The sequence below is a fragment of the Octodon degus genome, unplaced genomic scaffold (genome assembly GCF_000260255.1).
Source record: "Octodon degus isolate 3935 unplaced genomic scaffold, OctDeg1.0 scaffold00034, whole genome shotgun sequence".
Lineage (NCBI taxonomy): Eukaryota > Metazoa > Chordata > Mammalia > Rodentia > Octodontidae > Octodon > Octodon degus.
In genome coordinates, this window is record NW_004524610.1 from 1,213,680 (window position 1) to 1,235,829 (window position 22,150).

The 22,150-nt window shown below is 45.5% G+C and overlaps 1 pseudogene; it reads right to left on the reverse strand.

Moving 5' to 3' along the window:
- The window catches only part of LOC101560978, a 78,701-nt pseudogene extending 69,666 nt beyond the window's left edge, over window positions 1-9,035 (reverse strand).
- Window positions 9,036-22,150: the final 13,115 nt, after the last annotated feature.

A 22,150-nucleotide genomic window follows, 5' to 3' on the forward strand; every position in this document is an offset into this window, starting at 1 on the left:
GAATGTATGCAATGTGTTAATTATTGAAAGTGTCCTACCAATTTGGTTTGAAACTGTCTCATTGCTATTTGTTTCTCAATAAAATTATGGAAAAAGAAAGAAACTTCTCATGGGACTAAGGAGCAGAATGATCGTCTCTGCTTAGCTGAGAGAGGTAGCAAAGACACAGCTTCATGTATTTACATACCAGTGATGAAATAATGGTTTTCCTGAATTTATCTTGAAAGAAAATGGGTAAAATATTAAAACTTTCTTTTTTAAAATTTTTATTTATTTATTTTTTCCGGAACAGGGGATTGAACTCAGGCCCTTGTGCTTGCCAGGGAAGTGCTTATTCCACTAAGCCATCTCCCCAGCCCTTTAAACTTTCTTTTTGATGACATTGAAACCACAGATTTAGATCAGAATCTCAGAGATAAGTTAATAGTGATTTGAGACATTTCTGGCTAATTTAAGCATCACATTTACTTGCATTATATTGAGCATTTTCCATGTAAACATGTGTCTCATTGTATAAGAATCATTTATTACTTCTTTAAAAGTATAGCAGTTCTTGGGTGGGCCACATAGCTCAGTGGATTAAAGCACCTGCTTAGGCAGATGCACCATGTGGGGTTCATTCCCTGGGCTTGCCATGCTGGCCCCATCCCCCAGGAGCACTGAGAGGGCAATTGAGACTGGACATGGTGGTACACACCTGTAATCCCAGCTCTTGTGAGGCTGAACACAGGCAGATCACTATGAGTCTGAACTATGTAATGAGACCCTGTAGGCCCTAGACCCTCACTAATATATATATATATATATATATATATATAGTATAGCTGTTCTAAAGGATTCATTAACTTGCTCAGTGAAGATGTATGTGCTTTACCTTCTGTGACAGAGCACGACAAGGAGGCCCTGGTGTGCAAAGGAGGCTGAGCCAGGTCACGCATAGGTGCCGTGGTGAGCATGGTGAAACCTATACTCCATGTGCCAGAAACGCAGTTCAAAAGCCCTGGTCTGAGGGAAAGATGCAACGAAGAAAGAGAACAGGCCTATCTCCCTCATGAACATAGGCGCAAAAACCTCAATAAAATCCTATCAAATAAAATGCGGGACATCAGCAAGAAGATCATACACCATGACAACGTAGGATTCATCCCAGGGATGCAAGGATGGTTCAATATTCGAAAATCTATATATGTAATACACTATATCAATAGAACCAAATCTAAAAACTTCATGATCATCTCAATTGATATAGAACAGGTTTTTGACAAAGTCCAACACTCATTCATGTTCAAAGTCCTACAGAAAATTGGAATAGATGGCCTCTACTTCAATATGACAAAAGCCATTTATGACAACCCAATGGCTAACATAATTCTAAATGGGGAAAAACTGAAATCTTTTACTCTTAGATCTGGTATAAGACAAGGATGTCCTCTATCACCACTCCTATTCAATATGGTTCTGGAAACAGTAACTAGAGCCACTAGACAACAGAAAGAAATAAAAGGAATAAGAATAGGTAAGGAAGAAGTTGAGTTATCCTTATTTGCAGATGATATGATACTTTACTTGGAAGACCCAAAAAACTCCACCAAGAAGTTACTAGAATTAATACATAAATTCAGTAGTATAGCAGGATCCAAAGTCAATACCCAAAAGTCAATAGCATTCCTCTACACAGACAACAAATGCACCGAGAGGGAAATTATAGAAACAATAACTTTTACAATAGCACCAAGGAAAATGAATACCTTGTAATTTCTCTAATTAAAGAAGTTAAAGATCTTTTCAAGGAAAATTATAGTACTCTGAAAAAAGAGAGTGTAGAGGATTTCAGAAAATGGAAAAATATTCCTTGCTCCTGGATAGGAAGAACTAACACTGTGAAGATGGCCATACTCCCAAAATTGCTGTACCATTTTAATGCAATCCCTATCAAACTACTAACAACATACCTCACAGAGCTGGAGAAATCATTGCTAAAATTTATTTGGAACCAGAAAAGACCTAGAATAGCAAAGGAAATCCTGGTCAACAAAGAAGGCAGGAGGCCTCATAATTCCTGACTTGAAATTATATTACAAGGCTACTGTGATAAAATCAGGATGGTACTGGCAACAAAATAGACCTGAGGATCAATGGAATAGACTAGAAGATGCGGAAGCCTCTATGAACACTCTCAGCCACCTTATCTTTGACAAAGGAGCCACACATACTCACTGGAAGAAAGATAGCCTCTTTAACAAATGGTGCTGGAAAACTGGCTTTCTACATGCCAAAATAAAACTTGACCCAGGTCTATTACCATGCACTAAGCTAAACTCAAAATGGATTAAAGATCTAAGCATTAAAACAGAAACACTAAATGTCCTGGAAGAGAAAGTAGGAGGAACTCTTGAAGACACAGGGGTAGGCAAGATTTCATGAACAAAAATCAAATCACACGGATAACGCTTGAAAGCATTAAACATCTGTGACCTCCTTTTATTGAGAAGTTTTTGCACGTCAAAAGAAATTACCAACAAAGTGAAAAGACAACCCACAAATTTGGAAAAAATCTTGACAAATAAGTACTCAGACAAAGATCTGCTCTCTAGAATCTATAAGGAACTAAAAAACACTAGGGACCCAAAATTTAAAGACCTAGTCCAGATATGGGCATCCGAAATGAACACACACTTCTCAGAGGATGAAACTGAGGAAACCAATAAATATATGAGAGATACTCCACATCACTAGCCATCCATGAAATGCAAATTAAAACAACACTGAGATACCATCTTACCCCAGAAAGAATGGCTATCATAAAGAAATCAAACAACAACAGATATTGGAGAGGCTGTGGGGAAAAAAGAACCCTTCTCCACTGCTGGTGGGAACGTAGACTGATGCAACCATTATGGAAATCAGTGTGGAGACTCCTTAAAAAACTAGGGCTGCAAATCCCATTCAAACCAGTTATCCCCCTACTGGGAATTTTCCCGGAGAATCTGAAACCATCATATCATAGTGATATATGTGTACCTATGTTTATAGCAGCACAATTTGTGATAGCCAAATCTTGGAAACAACCAAGATGCCCATCGCTGGAGGAATGGAAGAAAAAGATGTGGCATTTTTATACAATGGAGTAATACTCAGGTATAAAGAATGATAAATTTGAAGCCTTTATATATAACTGGATGCAACTTGAAGATACACTCATAAGTGAGATAAACCAGACCCACTTGTGTAAATATGGTATAGTCTCCCTAGTATAAGAACTCAAAAGAATAAATATAAATAGAAAGGTATAACACAATTAAAAGGAAAGTGAGAACTTGAGGATTAGACAATGAAGAGAGTGTAAGGAAAAAAGCTAGAAAACATGATAGGGCAAAGCCATACATTTATATGTCCAAGATGGGTAAGACAATGATCCTGAGAATCTTCAAAAAGTTTTCGAAGTTAGCAGTTAATTGGTAGGATTCTCACCCTGCCTAACTGTATATGCTGATACCTGTGAACTAAGCAGCTGCACTGAAGATGGCAATGTGTAATAGTAGGTTCATGCTTGGAGTGCCTGTCACTCTGGTCTTCTGAATACGTGCTGCTTGTCATGACACGCCTGTTGCTACTGTGCTCTCAGGTAGATGTTTGTTTAAAAGGGGAGGGAGTGGTGAATGAAGGCAGGAGACAGGAAAAGGAATGTTGTGGGACTGTCCTGCTACAATGCTGTATATGGTTAGATTTCTAAACTGTGCAAAAATATGCAACTGTTTATTCCTATTTTTAAATATATTTTAATTTAAAAAGATTTTTTCTTCATATTCTGTAGGGACTTAAAGGTTAACATGTCAATACTTGATCAAAAATACCTGTGCATGTTATGCCCAAGATGTTTGATACTCAGACAAATAGTGTGGTTAAGCTCAATAGCCTACGTTGTAGGGTAATAACAATAAGCTTCTCTTCTGGAGGGTTAAGTTTGCACACCAAAAATTAGAGAAAAACAAGGGCTGCAAGGACAGCCAACATTTTGGCCCTAGCCTTTCAAAGTCAATGAGGACTCAGGACATAAGAGATCCTGTACTATAACATCATGTAATGCAGTTGTTTCACAAATTTTCTGATCAAGGAGATTATGGGGCCAAAGAGGAAAGTGATCAATGATGTAGAGTGTGCCTAAGGAGAGTCACCTGGAGCGAAAACATTCTCTCAGGTTTTCACAGAGAGCAAATTGTTCAAGCGATGGCCATGACTCATCTACATGAGTCAGGGTTTCAGGATAAGTCCAGAGCGGAATTGACTGACCTTATCAGATACAAAAGCTACATTTCTTGTTATATAGGTCTCGCTTTATCTTGGTCCTAACCATCTAGCAGAAAAGTATAAAAACGAGGTATAAAAAGTAAAGCCACATTAATATGCTGAGCTGTAAAAGGCTCAAGTCAACAACTTCTTTTTTTTTTTTTTTTTTTCTTTTTTGGCGGAACCGAGGATTGAACTCAGGACCTTGCGCTTGCCAGGCAAGCATTTATTCCACTGAACCATCTTCCCGGCCAAGTCAGCAAGTTCTGACATTGCCAGTCTTATGGAAAACCCACTACTATTATGGACTACTGGACTATCTTGGAATATTTTGCTGAATCCACACACCTATAATATTTAAATGACAAAACTAAACAACAAAAGGGGATACAAATGAATGACTTCTGTATCTGTATATTCAAAATAGTTAGGATAGATATACAGCTACTTTCTCTTAATTCAATAAATAGAAAGATTTGTTCTAATAGTGTTTGTAAACAGTATATCATGTCTGCATCTTGTACAATGAATAACCACTGAGACAACAATATGAATGTATTAATTATTGAAACTGTCCTACTAATCAGATTTGAAACTGTCTCATTGCTATTTGTTTTTCAATAAAATTATGGGAAAAAAGAAACCCTGGTCTGGACTGTCACATCTGCACAGTTATCATTTAAATTAAAAAAAAAACTAAAAATGAAAGGAATGGGTTAATTTCACCCTGAGATAAGTGCTATGGATCTTGGACTCAAGAGGGCATACGTTTTAGGTGTTCAACACTAAATATTTTTTGATAATGAAATTCGAGTAAATTTAAAGCCAGGGACAGAAAATATGGCAAGAAACACGGCACAGCCGCACCAGGCACACGCCGTCCTGCTTGCTTGCTGCTGCCTGTCAGCCACACTGAGCAGCCCTGCTTCCCTCTCTGTGTCGTTTCCTAGGACCTGGGAGTCTGCGGTCCGAGTCTCTCCTCACCTCCTAGTGTTCTTTCCTTTGACCTTGTGGACTTTGGCAGGATGTGACCTGGTATTTAGGCCTTCGAGGATGTTTGTGTGGCACCCCAGGGGAGGAACAGGTCCATGGGGACACAGGGGAGAAGTGGCATCTAGGGGACAGTCCGAGTGGTGTCAGGGAGCTGGGGCTGTGCAGTATCATTTTCATATCTCCAGAGCTTAGCTGTTTCCTGATCAATTCTTTCCTCCATACAGCTGCCCAAAGATTTTTTTAAAGTGTTTTCTTCCAGAAGTAAATCTAAGCTCTTGTGGCTGTTCTGAACTTCTTGCTAAAAAGTTCATGTTGACTCCCCTAAACCTGGTTTATTGACTGTCTTTCCTATGTTCTGTTTTGCTTCAGTTACTCTTAAAAAATATTTTCTCATTTAATTTGTGGTTGTAGTAAATAACTTTAATTTCTGGGTAAGAATGTATAGGTATGTCTTGTCTTGTAAGGAATATATAAGATTTTTATTTTTATTTTTTTTAAATATAAAAGATATTTTGCGTTGCTTAAGCACCCCAAGTTTCCCACGCTCCTTGCAGTTACAGGTTTGGCTAAATTCTGTGGGAAGCAACATCGGAGCCTCTCAGCACAGCATGTGGAAAGCCAGCAACTGCAGGGAGTCACACTGAGCACCCTGTGAGCAGTCTGCTGAGTGGGGTGCCCTGAGTGTTCTTTTGTGTTCTTCGTCATCTCAGTGTCGTCCCCATCACAGAGCACCGCAGGACGCCTGTGGAGCAGCCACCTGCTGCAGGGCGTTCTGACATTTGGCACAGTGTGCTCTCTCATGATGATCGTGATGACAGGCGTCAGCTTGCCGCCCAGGCTGGAGGGCCGTGTTCCAGTTCACCAGCAAGGATGCCTTCCAAGGCGTGCAGGTACATGCTTCGATTTTCAGGGCCCCTTCAAAACGAGTAGCGTAATGACAGCCTCTGACTGACTTCTGATGATACCGTTCTGTTGCCAGTTTTTGAATTTCATCATCCATGCTTAGCACTTCCTTAATCAAATCAGGCAGCCGTCTCAATGCAAGCGTAATCTCTTTGCATCTCTCTTGCATGGAGATTCTGTCATAACACATCATAAGAGCAAATATCACAAGGGACACGAACTGGCTGGTGTAGGCCTCGGTACTGGCCACACCAAGCTCAGGGCCAGCATCAACATGCGCTCCACATCTGTCTCCCTTGATAGAGAACTGCCAGCTGTGTTTGTGATCCCCACAGGTAAAGCACCTCTCTCCTACGGTAATGAAGACGCATCAGGGTTTCTGGTGTTTAACCTGACTGACTAATGAGACAGCAGACCTCATCTCGAAAGACCAGTGTGTTTCTACTCAGGAAGTCCCTGGCAAGTGCCACCGTCACTGGCAACTCAGTCAGCTCCTCAAAACTCTGACGTGTTGCTACACCCGCATGGTAACTTGTTCCACAAGCAATAAGAGTCGAATGTCGACGCCTTTGGATTCCTTAACGTGACCCTTCGAAGCACCCACATTCACAGTAGTATCATCAAAATTCACTCTTCCTCTCACCGTCTTCACAACAGACTCTGGCTGCTCAAACATTTCCTTGTGTGTAAATGAGCTGAAATCGCCCTTCATCATCTGTCCGAGTTCCATCTGGAGGGTTTGTGCAGCTCTTCCAGGATGATCTCTTGCAGTCCATCCAATTCGATGGATGGAAAGACGGCCACCTAGCACCACTGACACATCGTCTTCTAGATGGAGGGCACAGTTGGTGCGCCCTATGCCAGCAGCTGCATCAGAAGCAAAGTGACCTTCCACTGCTTTCCTTCAACAGGGAAAGGCAAGTTGTGCTGTCCACATGGGGGATCACAGCTTTCTTTCTAGTCTGTGCCTGTTCTGTAGAGTATCTGGATGTGATGAGCAGAAAGCTATGCTCACGCCGAATGTCGGTCAGTAGGGGCCACCTCACTTCGTGCCAGGTGCTTGCCCAGGAAAATGAGCACTTTTAAATACCAGTGCAAAAGCACCTTCCAGCTGTTGAATAACTCTCTACCAGTGTCGTCAAACTGATGCCTTCACTTTCCCAGTTGTCACATGTGTGCTTAATAAGCTTGGCAATTGTCTGTGTATCTGTTTCAAATTCAAAGTCGTAGCCTTTGCTCCCCCGCAACTTTTTTCAAGTCTTTGTAGTTTATGATGATTCGCTATGAATAACACAACTTCATTTTTTTTTTTTACCAGAGTGTTGCAGGTGGCTGTTAACAGGACTGGACTCTCCAAGTGCTGCCCAGTGTGTATGAGCTCTTCCAAGGTGGACATCAGCTTCTACAGCCAAGTCCATATCCTGTTGCTTGTGCCCTTCTTCATCCAGGGCCTTCACTTCTCCTTTCTTCTGAATGAGCTGGATTTTGCAGGCATTGCTTCGCAACCTTGGCCATCATCTGCATCAACTCCCACACCAGCATAATGCAGAATAATATCCTCTGTACTCCAGTCTCTGAAGGCCTTTGATCGGCGTCTCCAAGGTTTCACATCTTATGCAAGGAACGTGGTAATTTAAGTAAGCGAATATACTGCATGTGATGCTGGAGGTGTGGCCCGCTGAGCGAGGGGCAACCTGGGGCCCACACAAGCTCCTGGGGAGGCAGGTGAGTATGGGAGCTGCGGTGGTGGTGACTCGACTCCTACTGGTATGACGTGGCCAAGGCAGCGACCGCTGAGGTAGCGATGGCTCAGGCAGCGACAGCCTTCCCACTTCTGAGCTCAGCCCACAACCATATAATAAGATTTTAAAAGTTCCTCTATGACGGGCACTATCTTTTAAAAGCCCTGTTTAGCTCTTCTGCGTTTCTGTGGTGACTGGCCATTCGACATCCTCCTATTGTACTACTTCGTGCTTTCCACTTGCCCTGCTCACATTCTCATTATTTCTTCCTTCTTGCCTGGTAATGCATTAATCACACTTTCTTCCGCTGGTCTGACAGAGCTGCCTCTACCTAGTGATAGTAGCTCGGGTGCATTTATTGCATCTTGTGCCATCCACTGCTCTTAGTTCTTCTGGTTTTCCATAACTGATTTCATCCTTTCTATAACCAGGGATATAAACACTCATTCATGTCGCAGGTGGGGAAACAGGCTTTGAGCAACACGGTGCCTGCCTCTGGCTCCGTGAAGCGACTCCCGGGGTGGCTTGCAGCTGGAGACACACCATCCCTTGGGCTTTGATAAGCCACCATCATCTTCTATCAAAGTAAGACAAACTTAGAATACTGAAGTTCTTCGCTTCCCATGATCCAGTTTTCTATTGCCGTGTGTTTCAATCCTATTTTTGTCTGCATTTCTTTATTTACTCAATAATTTATTTAAATCACTATGGATTTATGTGGCGAGCACGGGGGCTGCAGTGGCAGCAACTTGACTCCTACTGGGATGATGCAGCTGAGGCAGCGACTGCTGAGGTAAGGATGGCTCGGGCAGTGACAGCTTTCCCATCTCTGGGCCCAGCCCACAACTGTATAAGATTTAAAAAAATCCTATATGAATATGTATAATCATATTCTCTTTGGGTTAGAATCCCATACTATGTTCTTTGTGTTTTTGTTTTAAATTTGTTCATGGGACCCTTTCCATTTGGTTCCTGTGTCCCTCAGACACATCCCTACCTTTCGCTCTCTGGATGGTGGGTTGGTGCAGGGTAGGGCTCCTCAAGGTTCCTGCAGGTTCCTGCAGCTGTCTCCCAGGTCTCCCCAGCAGTCTTCAGGGTGAGGATGGACATCCAGGGCTTAGCAGAACTCCGGGGGGTGGCTGGGGGTGTGGGGCTAGCCTACAGATCTCCCTGGAGGTCTTCAGGGCGAGGATGGGTTGTTGGGGCTGAGCGGAACTCCAGTGATCTAGCTATGTTTTCTTGGTGCGTTCTGGGGGTTGAATCAAGACTGTGTGCAGGCTAAGCATGTGCTCTGACTCTGAGACACCCCCATTATCATTTCTGCTGACAAACTAAGAAAAGCAAACAAAATAGCCTCCTTTTGTGCTCTAATCAGTTTTTTTTTTTTACTGAGACAAAATATCAGAAATAAACATGATTGATATTTCAATACCCATATTATTTTATTTATTTTTATTTTTTCTCATTAAACTTTGTTTTAATGGGTCTCAAAATTTTGTGACAGATTTTTGGTCAAGTTGTTTCCATTAAAAAGTATTGATTTTAAAAACTAATAACTTAAAAGCTGCCACACACAAAAAAATGGTCCACAAAACATTCTCCTTTCCTTCTGAAGGTTTTATGATGCATTGTTATCATTAACCAGTCTTTCACTATTAAGCTTAAATGGCCAGTTGGGAGAAACAGCTCTGAGACCGTCTTCCACCACTGATTAGGACGGGGGTGGCAGGTGTCAGGGATAATGTCCATTTAGCCTTCTGAGCTTTCTGGGCAGACTTGGTGACCTTGCCAGCTCCAGCAGCCTTCTTGTCCACAGCTTTGGTGACACCCACAGCAACTGTCTGTCTTATATCATGAACAGCAAAATGACCCAGAGGTGGGTAGTCAGAGAGGCTCTCGACACACATGGGCTTGCCTGGAACCCTGTCAACAATGGCAGCATCACCAGATTTCAAAAACTCGGGCCCATCTTCCAGCTTCTTAGCAGACCGGCGATCAATCTTTTCTTTCAGCTCAGCAAACTTGCAAACAGTGTGAGCTGTGTGACAATCCAGGATGGGGGCATAGCCAGCACTGATCTGGCTGGGATGGTTCAGGATAATCACCTGAGCAGTGAAACCAGCTGCTTTGCTTCCATTGGTGGGTCATTTTTGCTGTCACCGGCCACATTGCCAGGCCAGACATCTTTGACAGACATGTTCTTGACATTGAAGGCCACATTGTTCCCAGAAAGAGCTTCACTCAAAGCTTCATGGTGCATTTCAACAGACTTGACTTCAGTTGTGACATTGACTGGAGCAAAGGTGACCACCATGCCAGGTTTGAGAACACCAGTCTCCACTCGGCCCACAGGGACAGTGCCAATACCACTGATTTTGTAGACATCCTGGAGGGGCAGCCGCAAAGGCTTGCCAGTGGGGCGAGTGGGTGGGAGGATGCAATCCAAAGCTTCAAGCAGTGTGGTTCCGCTGGCATTGCCATCTTCATGAGTGACCTTCCACCCCTTGAACCAAGGCATGTTAGCACTTGGCTCCAGCATGTTTTCACCATTCCAACCAGAAATTGGCACAGAAGCTACGGTGTCAGGGTTGTAGCCGATTTTCTTAATGTAGGTGCTGACTTCCTTCACAATTTCCTCGTATCTCTTCTGGCTGTAGGGTGGCTCTGTGGAATCCATTTTGTTAACTCCAACAATTAGTTGTTTCACACCCAGTGTGTAATCCAGAAGGGCATGCTCACGGGTCTGCCCATTCCTGGAGATACCAGCTTCGAATTCACCAACACCAGCAGCAACAATCAGGAGAGCACAGTCAGCCTGAGACGTGCCTGTAGTCATGTTTTTGATGAAGTCTCTGTGTCCAGGGCATCGATGATGGTCACGTAGTACTTGCTGGTCTCCAGTTTCCACAGGGAGATGTCAGTGGTGATACCACGCTCACGCTCGGCTTCCAGCTTGGCCGAGACCCAGGCATGCTTGAAGGAACCCTTCCCCATCTCAGCAGCCTCCTCAAATTTTTCAGCAGTTCTTTTGTCGATGCCACTGCATGTGTAGATCAGATGGCTGCTGCTGGTGGACTTGCCGGAGTCCAGGTGTCTGATGACAATGGTACTAAAGTGAGTCTTTTCCTTTACCTCGTCGGCTTTGCTTTAGTGGTGGTTTTCACTACACCTGTGCTCTCGCAGCAAACCTGTTGCAAAAAAAGCGCCCCATATTATTTTAAAAGTAGTAGAAATGACCCCTTCAAAACTTCTTCCTAATGAAATCACAACTGTGATGTATCAATCACCTGACTAAATTTTCTTCCTTAACTCTGATATCCACATTAATAGTATTTAATGCTGATTAAAATGCAGGGATCATTTATGTGTGAATAAATGACAAAAGCTACATTTGTAGTTTAGATTCTCCAAAATTTTAAAGCATGTCATATAAAATGATTTTAAAAGTTTATTAGTATATGCTAATAAAGACATCCATCTTTGGGAGTTGTGCATAATCATCATCCCTGGTTCCTTTTTCTGTCCTCGGCCCCTTCTCTCCTGTCTTCCTAGCCCCTAGTCCCTCTCCAGCTCCACAAAGCTTATCTCCCTATTTCCTGTCATCTTTCTTTTATTTTACTTTTAAAATTATCTCTCTTTTGGGCTTCTTGTGTAAGAGGAACGTGCAATATTTAACCTTCCATATCTGACGTGTTTCACTCATGTCAAACTACCCCGCTGCCTTGCGTGGCTCACCTTCACCCTTCGCTGTGGCCAGGCTGGCTCCACTGTGCATAGCAAGTTTTCTTACCACTCATCTGTTTGTGGGTCCAATTCAGCAAATATCATGTGTAAGGATGCTTTTGTCCTTTTCTTATGATTTTCTCAAAAGTAAATGTCTTCAAGTCTAACCTTGTGTATGTATTTTGTGAAAAATTGTTAAGCCTTTAAAAATATTTATCAAAATATTTACTAACCATATTTATGAATTATAGTCTTTATTAAATTATATATTCATTAAATATAGTAGCTATTAAAACAGCCATTGTATTTCGGTGGATTTATCCTGAAGCCAAATGCATACAGCCAGGGGATTGTCAGCTCCCATCGAGGTGCCATTAGTCACCATCAGTGTCTCGTTCAGATTAGCCAGGGACGGAAGAGTCTGTTAGCATCCGTGCTCATGCCGGCCGAAGCGCTCACTCACCCATGCAGCCTGGGAAACGTCTGTGCAAGTCGCCATTGGAGGTCGTACCACTGCCCTCCCTGGAGGAGAAACTTAGTCACAGGTGAGCAGCCTCAGACCATTACTGGCTGTCACCGACTACAAGCTTCTTAAAAATCTTTTCTGTGAAAAGATAAAAAAGAGACAAGAAAGAAATTTGAAGCAAATGAGCTACTAGTGTAGGTTTTTGTTCCGAAGATGCTTATCCAGTACTGCTGAGTAGCTCGCAACTCAGGAATTGAGAGTTTGATTTAATAGCTGCGATCTCCCTGGAGCATCAGGGAACCCCAGAGGTGCAGGCCCTCCCCTTCCTTTGTGTGGGAGGAGGTGGCTGTGGGCCCCACAGCAGAGGCCGAAGCGGCGAGCCTCAAGCCCACTTTCCTGCCTCAGTGGCCGGCAAGTGCTTCCCGCTGTTCTCCTCCGGGAAGGGCCAACCCTTCTGCTGAATGCTGACCTCTGTTCAATTTTTTCACTGATTTTGAGAAAGACAGCATGAGAGAGAGTGAGAACTTTCCCATCTGATTTTGAGAGAGAAATTGACTGAGAGAGAAAACTTTTATAGCAGTTTATAAGAAAACAGCAGCCAGAGCTGGGAATATACCTCAGGGACAAAGTGCCTGCACGGCAAGTACAAGGTCCTGAGTTTGACTTCTGGTACCAGAAGGAAAAAAAAAAAAAAAAAGCCCTGTAAGAGAGACAAGAAAACAGCAGCCACACTGTGAGGGTCCCTTACCAAAGCTGCTCTTCCCCTCAGGGTTCCACATGGCCGTGCAAGGTGAGGCTGAGCCAGGAACGTCTCGGCACACAGGGCAGGGTGTGCACTCCTACGTCACACTTGTTCCACTGCAAATGTCAACTGCAGTGCACTGCCAAGAACAGGGCAACGAGTTTTCCTGCCTGCTGTAGCCCTGTGCCTTTGCCTGTTCTCCCTTAGATGTGTTTGCTTTAAGGAGAGTCACTGCCTGACCTGACCTGTCCTACAGTTCCCAGCTGTGTGACGGACAGAGCCTTCCTAGGGAGCTGGCTGGGGGCATCTTTCTCTTAATAATTCACTAATATTTTAAAGATAAAACATAATAAAGTCATAGCTATAGATTATTAAAGGGCTACCCATATTTTGTGCTCATTTCTTTCTTAAAGTTCTAAAAGAGAATTTTGACACGACGATGTATGTGTGTGTGCACATGCAGGCTTGTGCTTCCACGCTTGTGTGTGTGTGTGTGTGTGTGTGTGTGTGTGTGTGTGTGTGGCAGGAACAGGATGAAGCACATCATGGCTTTTCCTTTCCTTCCCTCTGCACCTGCTCACCACCCTCTCTACCAACCCTGCCCAGCTCCAGCCAGCACAGCAGATCCTCCCAACGGCACTCTCGCCAGCAGGAGAGCAACTGCGAATGGAGCTTTGGGATCTTGCCACTAACAAGCACTCAGTTCTTAAAAACCCTTTGGAAAGACTTAGCTTTTCTGTTAGAAGCACCCCAACTGCTTTCTACCTGGTGACAAATAGCCATCATGGTGCCCTCCACAGTGGGGCGCGTTCCTGTCTGCTGGCCTAGATGGTCCCCACTGCTATGCAGTCAGCAGAGGTCTCGGGCTCGCCTCTGTGTTAGACAGCACGCCGATGGGGAGGGCAGCTGACACCCTAAAGGACAGCCATGCTCCCTGACGCTGGAAAGGCCCTGGGGGAGGAAGCACCCTCTTCAGCAGCTGCTGTGGAGTAGGTGGCGGCTGGCGGCACTCCTGTGTGGAGTGGGTTCACCCCCAGTGAGCAGTAGTTCGAGGGCAGTGGCAGAGACGCTGCACCCTGAAGAGCATCAGTCAAATGTGTGGAAGGAGGAATTCTACCATCAAGACGCCAAAGTGGCCCCAGCAGCAAGCGTGGTCCAGCGAGTGTTTGGAGAGGGAGAAGGCTGTCTTCGGCTCTCTCTCAGTTGTCCACCAGGCAGTTGCTCCTGATTCATTCACTGCTCAAGTAATTACTCTGCTTCTTGTCACAGTTCATGTTCCTGGGCATGATCCTCTTCAGAGCATGTGGCCCTCTCCACGGAAACCAAGCCAGGGTCCAATGCCCCTCGGTCTCTGCACGCGCTATGTTCCACCCACTATGTCTTTAATCTCATTCTGCCAAGATTTTGGCATAACCAAGCAAGTAGCATGTCAAAGAAGAAAACTACACCAAACACAACCTTTTCCATAATTCAAGAGAAAAAGCGCTAGAAGAGTGAGGAGTGTCTGCCTTTGCTAATATGTTCCTGAGTCTGAGATGCTGAGGCACCCTCTGACTAACTCTTCACATGAGGCTGTTGTCTTCAGGACGTCGTGCGGTATCCATGGCATGTGGTGTTCTCCAGGACTTGTCACCACTTTCAGCAGTGAATTTTCTAAAGTCTACATAAATCTACCCAGAATTTTATATGTACACACACACACACACACACACACACACACACACACACACACACGGTCTCTCCAGTGTAGAACATTACTTTTTCTCAAATTATAAATTTAATCATATCAGTCTAACTTTCCAGGAACAGATGCATTAGACTTCTTGTCACTGAAATACAATACCTGACCCTCTAGCTCAAAAGAGGAGAAATTGAATTTGGCTCATGACTAGGGGGATTCAGTCCATGGTAAGCAGGTGGTAAAGCAGAAACAGCACAGTGTGTGCTAGGTTTTTCTTCTTACTGGGACAAAATTCTACCCAAACTTAGGGAAAGAAAGGTTTATTTAGCTCGCAGTTTGTGCAGATTTCAGTTCATGATCAGCTGGATCCAAGGCTGGGTGTATGGCAGAAGACAGTCGCAGAAGACAGTAAAAGCAGCAAGAGCAAAAAGGGGAGGAGAGAGAGGACTCTCCTGTCCCTTGTGCTGTAGCGGGACACCCAGCCCAGGCTGGGTGCAGCACTCGCACCCATAACCCCAGCACTGCACCATGAATCAGCTGCAAGCTCTAGACACCCGCCCCAAGCTGCATGAGGCTTGGGGGACACCCAGACGCAGACCACACCATGGCAGAAGTGTGTAGGGGAACAAAGCTTACTTCCGGAGGCCAGGAAGCAGAGCAGCGGGACAAACCCTGAGCAACAGGCGAGGAGGGTGGTCATGGAGGCTGGCCTCGGGTCTCTGTCTGGTCCCTCATCTGCTCCTCTGAGCCCCACTGATGCCAGGGCAGATCCCAGGGCTGACCAGCTGGACAGTCCACCATCGCTGCCCCACCACGCGCTTCAGTTGCCTAGCTTCAAGCGTGTTCCTCCAAAGGCCACGGCCCCGAGTGACGCGCCCTCTGCCCTCGTCCATGCTGTGGTCTCCAGGGCTGGCCGTTGACCCTCTCTTCCTGGGTCCAGCCCAGGGGCCATTCTCTCTCTGGGTCCCTTCTCCTGGACCTCACGTGCCTAGCTTCCCCGCCTCCCGGTCCTGCAAGGCACGCTCAGGAGGCTGCAGCTGTGTTTCCCCTCACTCTGACAGATGGCTGTCCGCTGGGCTCACTGGGAGCGGGGCGGCAGCACCTCCGGGAAGGCAGGCTTGACAAGGGCCGGCGCTTGGCCCCCTCTCTCGCAGCTCGCTCCCCGATGGCCCGCTCAGTCTTGGGCTCACACTGAGGTCTAATCCAGACTTCCTGAATGAGTAGAAATGCTCTCCTTTTTGCAGTAAGTTTTTTTTTTGTTTTTTTTGTTTTTTTTTTTTTTTGACTTAAGATTGTTTGGTCTTTGTTGCTTGAAATAAAAAAATCCTAAAGGATATTAAATTGAATTAAAAATGAGTCCTTATCTTTTAAGGAGAATTTAAGCCAAACTTAGTTTTTTGTTGACAATCAGACATTGTCAGAGAATTAGCGCACATTCTTTTGTCCTTAGACAAAAGCCCCAGCAGATTAAAGCACCTGCAAGCAGGCGCGGAGGCCGGGGGTTTGATCCCCAGGCCTGCAGTGGCGCCCCCCCTCAGGCACACTGAGAGGCAGTTGAGACTGGGAGCAACGTGTGCCTGTAATCCCGGCTCTCGGGAGGCTGTACACAGGCAGAGCACTATGACTCTGACCCAGGAGTGAGATCACAGACTCTTCCCTAAAATGCAAAAAATAAAACAAAATAAATAAATAAATACACAAATAGACAAAAGCCCTTCTCAGAGACATGGTTGCATAGTGCTGATGGACAGCCCCGTTTCAGATGTTTGGTGACCTTCCTTCCTACAGTGAGATCCTTCCCGTTCTGAGCTCCTCATACTCTGAGAGAATGACATCCATGGGAGCTGCTGTGCCCAGTGCTGTCGCGAGCTCTTCCTGCCACCCTCACCCAAGTACTGCACAAGGGTGGGGCTGACAAATGTGGTGAATGTTTACATTAAAAGTTATTACTGTGAAAGACACACTGCCACAAACCCACCTCAAGACTCTCTCCCTCTCTCAGAGCTAAGATCATGTACTACTAATTTATATTAGTTTATTGAAAGAACAGCTAGTGTTTATATTTGATTAATTTTACATGCCTATATCTGGTAATCTCATGCCTATATCTGGTAATCTCATGCCTATATCTGGTAATCTCAGCAACTAATCTGAAGATAAATCTCAATATAGCAACCATCTTTTATATTAATTTTATTGAGAAAGAAAAGGCATTGAGACAGTTTCCAAACAGGTTAGTAGGACAGTTACAATAATTAATACATTGCATATTGTTGTCTTCATAGCAGTTATTCATAGTACAAGATGCAGACATGATATCTTGTCTAAACACTATTAGTACAAGTCTTCTCATTGAACTAAGAGAAAGTAGCTGTATAGCTATCCTATTTTGTATATACATATATATATATTTTTTTCTCTCACTACAAAATGGTCCTTCATTTATATCCCCCTTTTTGTTTACTTTTATCAGAGATGGGTATTCCATTGCCATAATCCAATATAGTCTAGTAGTCCATAAGTAGTGGGTTATCCACAGGGCATAACAACCACTGTTAATTTCCTATCATCCAGGGCCTGGGGATGCAGCTCAGTGGCATAAGAACCTGCCTGGCAAGTGCAAGGTCCTGAGTTTGATCCCCACTATTGAAAAAAAAATCCTATCATCTTGTTTTAAAGTTCTGTATCATTTTTATTGTTTGTTTTTATAATTCTCTTTAAAATAAAAAAGTAAAAAAACGATTCTCCCTCTGGCCTCAAACAGCCTTTCCCATTGTCCTTGCCACTTTCTGAAGCAGCTCTGGAAGTCCTCCTTCATGAGTGTCATTATGAGGTGTGGCAGAAATTATAGGAAATGCTGCTTCAAAGAGGCAGCAAATGCAAAGGCAAACTTGTCAACAGCACTCTGATGTGTCCTCACCCCAAGGTGAGCACCATGCAGTCTCTCCATGAGCACAGACGATTACTTACCCCAAAATCAGAATGACCCCAAAAGCCAAGACTTGAAATCAATTCAGGATGTTGAGGCAGCCACGACAGCATGATTAAAGACACAAAAGAGGACTTCCAGACTTGCCTCAGAAGGTGCCGAGGACCCTGGGTGAGAGTGTGAAGGGAGAAGTATTTTGCTGGGATTAGCGGCAACAAACCTTTTACTCTAATCAAGCTCTAAAATTTAAACACACATTTCATTGTTTGATCATACCTTTTACAGGAGGAGTCATCCAAGGAAGGACTTAGTTCCAAAGAAATGTCACTCACGTGGCAGGTGGCAGCCTGCCCAGTTTTCTGTTCGGTGGCCCAGTAATTAAGCAGTAGGGAGTAGTGAATTTGTCTCATCCCTGTTATCATGTGAGCGCTGAGTTTCTCTGTGTGGTTAGCTTTCTCTACAGTACATTTCCAGGAAATGCCTCTCGAAGGCTACACATCAGCTTAGTGTCATGTTTAGACTGTAATCTTGGAAATGGATACATCTTTTTTAGTTCTTCGTATTTTAGTAGACTTTTAAAGAGATTACATCAGAACTTTGAAACCATAATGATGATTCCTTTACCAGGTATATTCTAGTTAGGCTTAAATGGTCTTTTTTAAAAAAAAAAAATTATGTTTTTGTTACAGGGTCTCACTACACAGCTTGGACTTGTAGTGATCTTCCTGTTTTTAGCCTCCTCATCACTGAGATTACAGGCATGTGCCACGTGCCTGGACTTGATCACCAGCTCAGCGTGCCCCGGGGTGGGACTGGTGGGACATGTGGGGATCGCACGCTGGTGCCTGCACTTGCCAAAGCGGGTGCTGAGTCTGCTGAGCTGTCTCGCTGGCCTGGGCTTAAATGGTCTTAAGGCAAAAAAGAGCTATACACTCACACGTGAATCAAGTGAGTACTTGCTTTCAAACACTCCATATTTTAATTTGTGGTTCTTCAGTTTGGGGGCAGAATCTTGAGCTTCACACCCTTGTTAGTGCTGATAGTGAGACTCGGTCTGCCCCGATTCCAGTCCTTCTGAGGAGGTGACGCCTCGCAGAACTCCTTGGTAGTGGCGGCCACTCTCCACTGTCAGGCCATGTTTCCCAAAATGGCGATGACCCCTGAGAGTGACCCCACATTGTCACTGACAAGTTCCTTCAAAATAGTTCATTTTCACCTACACTTGAGTCTTCTGAATATTAGAATCATACCCTAGATTTATGGACACTTACGGACCCTGGCGCCCTGCACAAAGAACGTGATGCGCTTGGTTGAGATTGCCGGGTACCCAGGCAGAGGTACAGAGTAGAATAAGGAATTTTAGCCCTATGATCCCGCAGAAACCACGAGGGAGATGGAGAAGGCTGTGCTGCTTGTATCACCTGTGTTTGGTGGAGCTTTGTATGTTTGAAGTAAGCAACATCTGTGTACTGTAGCATTTAATTGGTCTCTACTTTGCAAATATTGGTCTACGAAAAATTCTAACTCAGAAGAAATGATTACATGGTCACAATACACAGAAACAACCGCAACTAGTACTGCATACACTACATTGTGGGAGCTGCAGAGGAGTGTGGGGTGGACAGGCACAGAGAATCCCTAAGGAATGCAAAGGGGAGGAGGCCCTGTCCAGGGGCGACAGACTGCATGGGGCTTCGGCAGAAGCTTGGCGTTCTGGAGTGTGAGTTTTATAACCTTAACTTAGAGGTGTATATGCTCTTCTTTAAAAATAAATGTGCCTTCCAAATAAGCTGAACCAGAGAATTTTAGAAACGCAGGTCTGGGGATTTGGGGTTCCTCCTGTTAGCATTTATAGGTCTCTTGATTGGTAATGCTGAAGGTGGACAGGAAAAGCTCAACCAGAGCACAACCTGGTTCCTAGATAGGAAGGCATTTTCCTCTAGTAATCCGGATATGGACCTCCGGTTGCCCCATCGAGGAAAGCACCTCTGTAATTTTATCTAAATCTTCTCCTTTAAGTGTCCGAGTGTGACAGTGCTGAGCCTTAGTATCCTGCCCGTACAGTGCAGTGCTGTCCTGGGGAGGCGGCTGCCAGGGGCAAAGTTAAGTGAAGCAGAAAGGACAAGCCAGAGGGCCCACGTGCAGCCCGGTGGCTGTGGTTAGCAATGCCACCCCACACGCTTCAAATTTGCTAAGCAAGTAGGCTCCACACGTTGTGACTGTTAACTGTGGCTTGTCAACTTGACCCACCAGGCAGCTGACAGAGCAGCTCGGGTGTGTCTGTGGATGACTGAGTCGTAGGCCACGGACAGAGGAGGGAAGACGCCCTCCCCGACTTGGGGGCCGCAGCAACAGTCTTGCAGCACGATTGGATAAGAAGGGAAAGAAGGGAGTCTGCTCTCACGTCTTTGGAGGAGTTCCGGTCTTCAGCATCACTTTGGACCTCTGTCTGCAGTTCCCTCAGCTTCCAGAACCCCCTCTAGCTTTCTAATGCAGACCCCACGGCTTCCCAGCGCAGGCCCCGCGACTTCCCTGTGCAGACCCCGAGGCTTCCCAGCGCAGACCTTGTGGCTTTCCAACAGGACTTGCACTGGACCTGCCGTGAGCGCCAACCCTTCCACCTCCACCTAGATTCACTCAGAGTGGAGAGGGCCCTTTCTCCTTCTACCACCCTGATTCCCCAGGACTTCTGCGGGATACCCTCCCTCCACATGTGTGTTTCAAGCTATTCCTCTAGTGAGCCCGACACATGTTCTCAGCACACCCCAAGTGTGTGCAGTCATCGGCCTGCTAACTGCCTGCAAGGAGGGCTCATTTCACAACGCGCACGAAACATCTGTCACATTCTACATCTTACATATATGCAGTTTCATCAGTTTCCTGTCAGTAAAGCTGGGAAAGGGGTTTTCTGCAGTGCCGCCTGTCCGGCACGTGCTCTGCTCAGTTAAGTAGCCGCTGGCCACGCGTGCCTCTCGAGCACTTGACAAGTGCAGGTGGCACTGAGGAGGGGAGCCTGTGCCCTTCCAGTCCTGCTTGCGGGAAGTAGCCGCTGGGGCTGCTCGCTCTCTTGGATGGTGAGGCTGCAGTGTCCAGCTGGACAGAAGTGGCACTTCCGACAATCCTTGCTGCTCCTGGGAGTGTGGTCCGGTCTCCGGGCGTCCCTGCACTGCCAGCCTCTCACCCCCACCTCTCACGCTTGCTCCTCTCCAGCAGGAATTTCAGAACTGCATTGTCGGACCTTGCTTCTCACCGGAGCATCGCTCTTCCAGCTGTCCCCATGTTTGGAAACTTAAATGTGGGATTACAGAAGCTGTTTATTTCACTCTATCTATTAATGCAAAGCAATATTTCCCAAAATGTGGAGCAAGTGCCGCTGGTGGCATGAGAGTCAATTTTAAATGGTAGGGTGCCAAGCATTTGCATAATTATATTACTTACTTTTAGTTTAGTGGGTGTTGGAAAAATGTGATTAGCACCTCAGATGTGTAATTTCATGGCTGCTACTGCTTCCCATGAAACTAAGTGGGCATTTATATTTTAGAGCGCCATCTAAACAGCACTGCGCAAGTCGTGATGCACCTCAGCTTTAGAATGTGCTCTCAGGAAATGCAGTCTTTAAGTAAACTTCTATCCGCCAAATCGCAGGCCCCGCGTGGGGCCTGGTCTCCACAGGAGCCCTTCTGCTTGAGGCCCCTGCCCCTGGGGAAGTCCTCGGAGAGACCTGCCCTGCCTCGCTGCTCTCAGCTCTCTGCAGCAGGCGTACTTGCCTCTTCACTGCGTGCTCTTTGTTCTCAGGGTAGCACCGACCGTGATGGTTTGGTGCTTCAAATGCAACCAAATGCAGACAGCTGCTTCACTCACGGTGCTGAGAATTCTTGCAAAACAGAGACATTATCGTAATCATTTCTGTCTAAGAATTAATCATACTGAGGCTGAGGCCAGACTGAAAGATTCAGGGAGACCCTGTGTCTAAATAAATAAATAAAAATCAGTGAAATAAATACGTGGGGCTCAATTCCCAGCAACACACTGTAGCGGATTTCTAACAGGTGGCCAACTTATTACACCCAGCTGAATTAGGTGAGCATGGCACCGCGTGTGCGAGGCCCACCTGAGGGTTGTTGCCAGCAGCACAAAGGCAGGGCAGGAGAAGCTGCTGGAACGCTGTGAGGGATGCTGTCTGGAGCAGCTGTTGGAGCTGTGGGAAGCTGCTAGGTCTCTTGGGCTGTGCTGCTGGGGGACCTGGTCATGCTGGCTTTCCTGGTGAACTCTGGAGAAGCTCGGGCCCTCATCCTGAGCATCAGTTCCCGGCTCCAGAGGGGAAGATGGTGCACTGCTCGGCCTCATGAAGCTTGTCGCATTGGCTTTCCTGATGGGAACTCGGCTTTCCACATCACTGGAGGAGCTCGGGACTCACTGCTGCTGAGGACGGCTGTGGTCCATTTGGGGGAGCTCTGGTGCTCACCCTGAGCATTGCTATCTAGCTTCAGTTCAGATCCTTCACACAGCTTGTCAACTTGACCCACCAGGTCAAGACCCTTCCTAGCTTCTACCACTGACCTTTGGGCCTTTCCAGCACAGATCCATGAAGCGGGCCTGCATGAGACCGTGTCGTGCACCCTACGCTTCCAGCTGGACTAGAGGGAGGCGCTGTTATGAGCTCTAGGCCTTCAGCTGGACTCTT